At 48.0% G+C, this 8,369-nt stretch overlaps 6 non-coding genes across 6 annotated transcripts; all 6 read left to right on the top strand.

Moving 5' to 3' along the window:
- Nucleotides 1-38: 38 nt before the first annotated feature.
- LOC142732941 (U2 spliceosomal RNA) lies at nt 39-229 on the top strand. Its single transcript, XR_012879772.1, has one exon. It is a non-coding gene; the product is annotated as a U2 spliceosomal RNA (small nuclear RNA).
- A 1,260-nt stretch (nt 230-1,489) lies between these two features.
- On the top strand, nt 1,490-1,680 carry LOC142732906 (U2 spliceosomal RNA). The gene has a single exon (XR_012879740.1). It is a non-coding gene; the product is annotated as a U2 spliceosomal RNA (small nuclear RNA).
- A 1,268-nt stretch (nt 1,681-2,948) lies between these two features.
- Nucleotides 2,949-3,139, top strand: LOC142732905 (U2 spliceosomal RNA). Its single transcript, XR_012879739.1, has one exon. It is a non-coding gene; the product is annotated as a U2 spliceosomal RNA (small nuclear RNA).
- A 1,258-nt stretch (nt 3,140-4,397) lies between these two features.
- LOC142732902 (U2 spliceosomal RNA) lies at nt 4,398-4,588 on the top strand. The gene has a single exon (XR_012879737.1). It is a non-coding gene; the product is annotated as a U2 spliceosomal RNA (small nuclear RNA).
- A 1,261-nt stretch (nt 4,589-5,849) lies between these two features.
- LOC142732901 (U2 spliceosomal RNA) lies at nt 5,850-6,040 on the top strand. Its single transcript, XR_012879736.1, has one exon. It is a non-coding gene; the product is annotated as a U2 spliceosomal RNA (small nuclear RNA).
- A 1,273-nt stretch (nt 6,041-7,313) lies between these two features.
- On the top strand, nt 7,314-7,504 carry LOC142732900 (U2 spliceosomal RNA). Its single transcript, XR_012879735.1, has one exon. It is a non-coding gene; the product is annotated as a U2 spliceosomal RNA (small nuclear RNA).
- The last annotated feature ends 865 nt before the right edge of the window (nt 7,505-8,369 follow it).

Below are 8,369 nucleotides of genomic sequence, written 5' to 3'. Positions count from 1 at the left end.
ATTGGTAAGGCTCGGTCAACGCGCGGCCCGTTCGGGTTATCGCTTCTCGGCCTTTTGACTAAGATCAAGTGTAGTATCTGTTCTTATCAGTTTAATATCTGATACGTCCCCTATCTGGGGACCATATATTAAATGGATTTTTAGAACAGGGAGATGAAAATAGAGCTTGCTCTGTCCACTCCACGCATTGACCTGGTATTGCAGTATTTCCAGGACCGGTGCACCCTTTCCTTATGTGTTTACTAAAATCAGATTCCAAAAGTGCTTTTTGTGTTTGCCATTGTTTTTGTCTTTCGGATGGGATCTCCCCTTTTAATCCCATTATTTCAACACCTGTTGGACAATGCATTTGTACAGTCATGTGTGATAATGAGCTAATTTATTAAATGCAATTAATTAATACATTGCCACCTCTTGTTTTGTGTCGTCTGTGTTTCTGTGTTTCCGGCATTTCACATTGGAACAGCTCATTCACCTTCCTTGTCTTCTCTCCGCCCTCCCTCCTAGGTAGGTTAAAGAGCTGCACCTGAGCCAGCCACTGATTGATGCAGCACCATAGTCAAATAGTGGAGTGGAGTAGGGGAACAGCAAACAGCCATTAAAGCAGCCAGCCCGCCCGCCCGCCCGTCACAATGGACCTACCTGTGTACACTAGATGGATGTGATGGAATGTACTGTGGTCCCTACATTTCAAGAAGAAGTAAGAATTGCAGTTGCAACAAACCCTTGCTTGCATACAAAGAGAGCAGCAATTTGGATTTGTTACTATGTTACCTGGAAGAATAACAAACTGTGCAAGGATGGAGGTTGTAGGAGCAAGGAGAACAAGTTGTCTGTAAAGTTGGTGGATGCCTATTTTCCATTTTGCAGTCCCTTGTCTCCCTCTTGTGGCCTCCTGGAGGCAACTAGCTGTGCAAAAAAAAGACAGCCTGGGGGCCGGCTGTTGCAGTGTTGCCCTCTCAGGCAACACTGAGTGACTGACTGAGCCGCACCGTCTTATATAAAGTTCAGACGGAACTTTGCACGTGTCATAGTGGAGACCTCAGGAGCCAGAGCCAGCTTTCTGACATCATAATGGGGCCTCAGAGATAAAAGCCTGGGCCCAGGCAGTGTTGGTCAGTACTGCTCAGCAGGCAGCACTGGACTGGATTAAAGCTGATACAAGGTGTGAAAGGAGAAGGGGTGGCAGTGGGCATGCACTTACTGCTGCTGCTGCTGCCAGTGTTTGCACGGCAGGAGGGCATTTGGGCGTTGCCAGGAAGGCGTTTTTATGTCGATTCCTCCTCTTTCAGCACTGCATTGTGGTGCAAGCAAAAGAAGCAAATCCTGTCTTGCTTCCTCTCCGGCCTTTATTCACCTCCCGCTTAGTAGCTGTGAGTGTGTGTGAGCCTGCAGGGCCCCATGGAATTGCCTAGGAGTAGGCTGAATCGCTGCAAGGGGTGAACAGCAGTATTGGGCAGGCTCGGTCAACGCGCGGCCCGTTCGGGTTATCGCTTCTCGGCCTTTTGGCTAAGATCAAGTGTAGTATCTGTTCTTATCAGTTTAATATCTGATACGTCCCCTATCTGGGGACCATATATTAAATGGATTTTTAGAACAGGGAGATGGAAATAGAGCTTGCTCTGTCCACTCCACGCATTGACCTGGTATTGCAGTATTTCCAGGACCGGTGCACCCTTTCCTTATGTGTTTACTAAAATCAGATTCCAAAAGTGCTTTTTGTGTTTGCCATTGTTTTTGTCTTTCGGATGGGATCTCCCCTTTTAATCCCATTATTTCAACACCTGTTGGACAATGCATTTGTACAGTCATGTGTGATAATGAGCTAATTTATTAAATGCAATTAATTAATACATTGCCACCTCTTGTTTTGTGTCGTCTGTGTTTCTGTGTTTCCGGCATTTCACATTGGAACAGCTCATTCACCTTCCTTGTCTTCTCTCTGCCCTCCCTCCTAGGTAGGTTAAAGAGCTGCACCTGAGCCAGCCACTGATTGATGCAGCACCATAGTCAAATAGTGGAGTGGAGTAGGGGAACAGCAAACAGCCATTAAAGCAGCCAGCCCGCCCGCCCGTCACAATGGACCTACCTGTGTACACTAGATGGATGTGATGGAATGTACTGTGGTCCCTACATTTCAAGAAGAAGTAAGAATTGCAGTTGCAACAAACCCTTGCTTGCCTACAAAGAGAGCAGCAATTTGGATTTGTTACTATGTTACCTGGAAGAATAACAAACTGTGCAAGGATGGAGGTTGTAGGAGCAAGGAGAACAAGTTGTCTGTAAAGTTGGTGGATGCCTATTTTCCATTTTGCAGTCCCTTGTCTCCCTCTTGTGGCCTCCTGGAGGCAACTAGCTGTGCAAAAAAAAGACAGCCTGGGGGCCGGCTGTTGCAGTGTTGCCCTCTCAGGCAACACTGAGTGACTGACTGAGCCGCACCGTCTTATATAAAGTTCAGACGGAACTTTGCACGTGTCATAGTGGAGACCTCAGGAGCCAGAGCCAGCTTTCTGACATCATAATGGGGCCTCAGAGATAAAAGCCTGGGCCCAGGCAGTGTTGGTCAGTGCTGCTCAGCAGGCAGCACTGGACTGGATTAAAACTGATACAAGGTGTGAAAGGAGAAGGGGTGGCAGTGGGCATGCACTTACTGCTGCTGCTGCTGCTGCTGCTGCTGCCAGTGTTTGCACGGCAGGAGGGCATTTGGGCGTTGCCAGGAAGGCGTTTTTATGTCGATTCCTCCTCTTTCAGCACTGCATTGTGGTGCAAGCAAAAGAAGCAAATCCTGTCTTGCTTCCTCTCCGGCCTTTATTCACCTCCCGCTTAGTAGCTGTGAGTGTGTGTGAGCCTGCAGGGCCCCATGGAATTGCCTAGGAGTAGGCTGAATCGCTGCAAGGGGTGAACAGCAGTATTGGGCAGGCTCGGTCAACGCGCGGCCCGTTCGGGTTATCGCTTCTCGGCCTTTTGGCTAAGATCAAGTGTAGTATCTGTTCTTATCAGTTTAATATCTGATACGTCCCCTATCTGGGGACCATATATTAAATGGATTTTTAGAACAGGGAGATGGAAATAGAGCTTGCTCTGTCCACTCCACGCATTGACCTGGTATTGCAGTATTTCCAGGACCGGTGCACCCTTTCCTTATGTGTTTACTAAAATCAGATTCCAAAAGTGCTTTTTGTGTTTGCCATTGTTTTTGTCTTTCGGATGGGATCTCCCCTTTTAATCCCATTATTTCAACACCTGTTGGACAATGCATTTGTACAGTCATGTGTGATAATGAGCTAATTTATTAAATGCAATTAATTAATACATTGCCACCTCTTGTTTTGTGTCGTCTGTGTTTCTGTGTTTCCGGCATTTCACATTGGAACAGCTCATTCACCTTCCTTGTCTTCTCTCCGCCCTCCCTCCTAGGTAGGTTAAAGAGCTGCACCTGAGCCAGCCACTGATTGATGCAGCACCATAGTCAAATAGTGGAGTGGAGTAGGGGAACAGCAAACAGCCATTAAAGCAGCCAGCCCGCCCGCCCGTCACAATGGACCTACCTGTGTACACTAGATGGATGTGATGGAATGTACTGTGGTCCCTACATTTCAAGAAGAAGTAAGAATTGCAGTTGCAACAAACCCTTGCTTGCCTACAAAGAGAGCAGCAATTTGGATTTGTTACTATGTTACCTGGAAGAATAACAAACTGTGCAAGGATGGAGGTTGTAGGAGCAAGGAGAACAAGTTGTCTGTAAAGTTGGTGGATGCCTATTTTCCATTTGCAGTCCCTTGTCTCCCTCTTGTGGCCTCCTGGAGGCAACTAGCTGTGCAAAAAAAAGACAGCCTGGGGGCCGGCTGTTGCAGTGTTGCCCTCTCAGGCAACACTGAGTGACTGACTGAGCCGCACCGTCTTATATAAAGTTCAGACGGAACTTTGCACGTGTCATAGTGGAGACCTCAGGAGCCAGAGCCAGCTTTCTGACATCATAATGGGGCCTCAGAGATAAAAGCCTGGGCCCAGGCAGTGTTGGTCAGTGCTGCTCAGCAGGCAGCACTGGACTGGATTAAAGCTGATACAAGGTGTGAAAGGAGAAGGGGTGGCAGTGGGCATGCACTTACTGCTGCTGCTGCTGCTGCCAGTGTTTGCACGGCAGGAGGGCATTTGGGCGTTGCCAGGAAGGCGTTTTTATGTCGATTCCTCCTCTTTCAGCACTGCATTGTGGTGCAAGCAAAAGAAGCAAATCCTGTCTTGCTTCCTCTCCGGCCTTTATTCACCTCCCGCTTAGTAGCTGTGAGTGTGTGTGAGCCTGCAGGGCCCCATGGAATTGCCTAGGAGTAGGCTGAATCGCTGCAAGGGGTGAACAGCAGTATTGGGCAGGCTCGGTCAACGCGCGGCCCGTTCGGGTTATCGCTTCTCGGCCTTTTGGCTAAGATCAAGTGTAGTATCTGTTCTTATCAGTTTAATATCTGATACGTCCCCTATCTGGGGACCATATATTAAATGGATTTTTAGAACAGGGAGATGGAAATAGAGCTTGCTCTGTCCACTCCACGCATTGACCTGGTATTGCAGTATTTCCAGGACCGGTGCACCCTTTCCTTATGTGTTTACTAAAATCAGATTCCAAAAGTGCTTTTTGTGTTTGCCATTGTTTTTGTCTTTCGGATGGGATCTCCCCTTTTAATCCCATTATTTCAACACCTGTTGGACAATGCATTTGTACAGTCATGTGTGATAATGAGCTAATTTATTAAATGCAATTAATTAATACATTGCCACCTCTTGTTTTGTGTCGTCTGTGTTTCTGTGTTTCCGGCATTTCACATTGGAACAGCTCATTCACCTTCCTTGTCTTCTCTCCGCCCTCCCTCCTAGGTAGGTTAAAGAGCTGCACCTGAGCCAGCCACTGATTGATGCAGCACCATAGTCAAATAGTGGAGTGGAGTAGGGGAACAGCAAACAGCCATTAAAGCAGCCAGCCCGCCCGCCCGTCACAATGGACCTACCTGTGTACACTAGATGGATGTCATGGAATGTACTGTGGTCCCTACATTTCAAGAAGAAGTAAGAATTGCAGTTGCAACAAACCCTTGCTTGCCTACAAAGAGAGCAGCAATTTGGATTTGTTACTATGTTACCTGGAAGAATAACAAACTGTGCAAGGATGGAGGTTGTAGGAGCAAGGAGAACAAGTTGTCTGTAAAGTTGGTGGATGCCTATTTTCCATTTGCAGTCCCTTGTCTCCCTCTTGTGGCCTCCTGGAGGCAACTAGCTGTGCAAAAAAAAGACAGCCTGGGGGCCGGCTGTTGCAGTGTTGCCCTCTCAGGCAACACTGAGTGACTGACTGAGCCGCACCGTCTTATATAAAGTTCAGACGGAACTTTGCACGTGTCATAGTGGAGACCTCAGGAGCCAGAGCCAGCTTTCTGACATCATAATGGGGCCTCAGAGATAAAAGCCTGGGCCCAGGCAGTGTTGGTCAGTGCTGCTCAGCAGGCAGCACTGGACTGGATTAAAGCTGATACAAGGTGTGAAAGGAGAAGGGGTGGCAGTGGGCATGCACTTACTGCTGCTGCTGCTGCTGCTGCCAGTGTTTGCACGGCAGGAGGGCATTTGGGCGTTGCCAGGAAGGCGTTTTTATGTCGATTCCTCCTCTTTCAGCACTGCATTGTGGTGCAAGCAAAAGAAGCAAATCCTGTCTTGCTTCCTCTCCGGCCTTTATTCACCTCCCGCTTAGTAGCTGTGAGTGTGTGTGAGCCTGCAGGGCCCCATGGAATTGCCTAGGAGTAGGCTGAATCGCTGCAAGGGGTGAACAGCAGTATTGGGCAGGCTCGGTCAACGCGCGGCCCGTTCGGGTTATCGCTTCTCGGCCTTTTGGCTAAGATCAAGTGTAGTATCTGTTCTTATCAGTTTAATATCTGATACGTCCCCTATCTGGGGACCATATATTAAATGGATTTTTAGAACAGGGAGATGGAAATAGAGCTTGCTCTGTCCACTCCACGCATTGACCTGGTATTGCAGTATTTCCAGGACCGGTGCACCCTTTCCTTATGTGTTTACTAAAATCAGATTCCAAAAGTGCTTTTTGTGTTTGCCATTGTTTTTGTCTTTCGGATGGGATCTCCCCTTTTAATCCCATTATTTCAACACCTGTTGGACAATGCATTTGTACAGTCATGTGTGATAATGAGCTAATTTATTAAATGCAATTAATTAATACATTGCCACCTCTTGTTTTGTGTCGTCTGTGTTTCTGTGTTTCCGGCATTTCACATTGGAACAGCTCATTCACCTTCCTTGTCTTCTCTCCGCCCTCCCTCCTAGGTAGGTTAAAGAGCTGCACCTGAGCCAGCCACTGATTGATGCAGCACCATAGTCAAATAGTGGAGTGGAGTAGGGGAACAGCAAACAGCCATTAAAGCAGCCAGCCAGCCCGCCCGCCCGCCCGCCCGTCACAATGGACCTACCTGTGTACACTAGATGGATGTGATGGAATGTACTGTGGTCCCTACATTTCAAGAAGAAGTAAGAATTGCAGTTGCAACAAACCCTTGCTTGCCTACAAAGAGAGCAGCAATTTGGATTTGTTACTATGTTACCTGGAAGAATAACAAACTGTGCAAGGATGGAGGTTGTAGGAGCAAGGAGAACAAGTTGTCTGTAAAGTTGGTGGATGCCTATTTTCCATTTGCAGTCCCTTGTCTCCCTCTTGTGGCCTCCTGGAGGCAACTAGCTGTGCAAAAAAAAGACAGCCTGGGGGCCGGCTGTTGCAGTGTTGCCCTCTCAGGCAACACTGAGTGACTGACTGAGCCGCACCGTCTTATATAAAGTTCAGACGGAACTTTGCACGTGTCATAGTGGAGACCTCAGGAGCCAGAGCCAGCTTTCTGACATCATAATGGGGCCTCAGAGATAAAAGCCTGGGCCCAGGCAGTGTTGGTCAGTGCTGCTCAGCAGGCAGCACTGGACTGGATTAAAGCTGATACAAGGTGTGAAAGGAGAAGGGGTGGCAGTGGGCATGCACTTACTGCTGCTGCTGCTGCTGCTGCCAGTGTTTGCACGGCAGGAGGGCATTTGGGCGTTGCCAGGAAGGCGTTTTTATGTCGATTCCTCCTCTTTCAGCACTGCATTGTGGTGCAAGCAAAAGAAGCAAATCCTGTCTTGCTTCCTCTCCGGCCTTTATTCACCTCCCGCTTAGTAGCTGTGAGTGTGTGTGAGCCTGCAGGGCCCCATGGAATTGCCTAGGAGTAGGCTGAATCGCTGCAAGGGGTGAACAGCAGTATTGGGCAGGCTCGGTCAACGCGCGGCCCGTTCGGGTTATCGCTTCTCGGCCTTTTGGCTAAGATCAAGTGTAGTATCTGTTCTTATCAGTTTAATATCTGATACGTCCCCTATCTGGGGACCATATATTAAATGGATTTTTAGAACAGGGAGATGGAAATAGAGCTTGCTCTGTCCACTCCACGCATTGACCTGGTATTGCAGTATTTCCAGGACCGGTGCACCCTTTCCTTATGTGTTTACTAAAATCAGATTCCAAAAGTGCTTTTTGTGTTTGCCATTGTTTTTGTCTTTCGGATGGGATCTCCCCTTTTAATCCCATTATTTCAACACCTGTTGGACAATGCATTTGTACAGTCATGTGTGATAATGAGCTAATTTATTAAATGCAATTAATTAATACATTGCCACCTCTTGTTTTGTGTCGTCTGTGTTTCTGTGTTTCCGGCATTTCACATTGGAACAGCTCATTCACCTTCCTTGTCTTCTCTCCGCCCTCCCTCCTAGGTAGGTTAAAGAGCTGCACCTGAGCCAGCCACTGATTGATGCAGCACCATAGTCAAATAGTGGAGTGGAGTAGGGGAACAGCAAACAGCCATTAAAGCAGCCAGCCCGCCCGCCCGCCCGCCCGTCACAATGGACCTACCTGTGTACACTAGATGGATGTGATGGAATGTACTGTGGTCCCTACATTTCAAGAAGAAGTAAGAATTGCAGTTGCAACAAACCCTTTCTTGCCTACAAAGAGAGCAGCAATTTGGATTTGTTACTATGTTACCTGGAAGAATAACAAACTGTGCAAGGATGGAGGTTGTAGGAGCAAGGAGAACAAGTTGTCTGTAAAGTTGGTGGATGCCTATTTTCCTTTTTGCAGTCCCTTGTCTCCCTCTTGTGGCCTCCTGGAGGCAACTAGCTGTGCAAAAAAAAGACAGCCTGGTGGCCGGCTGTTGCAGTGTTGCCCTCTCAGGCAACACTGAGTGACTGACTGAGCCGCACCGTCTTATATAAAGTTCAGACGGAACTTTGCACGTGTCATAGTGGAGACCTCAGGAGCCAGAGCCAGCTTTCTGACATCATAATGGGGCCTCAGAGAT

Source organism: Rhinoderma darwinii, unplaced genomic scaffold (genome assembly GCF_050947455.1).
Source record: "Rhinoderma darwinii isolate aRhiDar2 unplaced genomic scaffold, aRhiDar2.hap1 Scaffold_932, whole genome shotgun sequence".
NCBI classification, from domain to species: domain Eukaryota; kingdom Metazoa; phylum Chordata; class Amphibia; order Anura; family Rhinodermatidae; genus Rhinoderma; species Rhinoderma darwinii.
The sequence above is the reverse complement of the archived record's forward strand: the minus strand, read 5'-3'. Positions and strand labels throughout refer to the sequence as shown.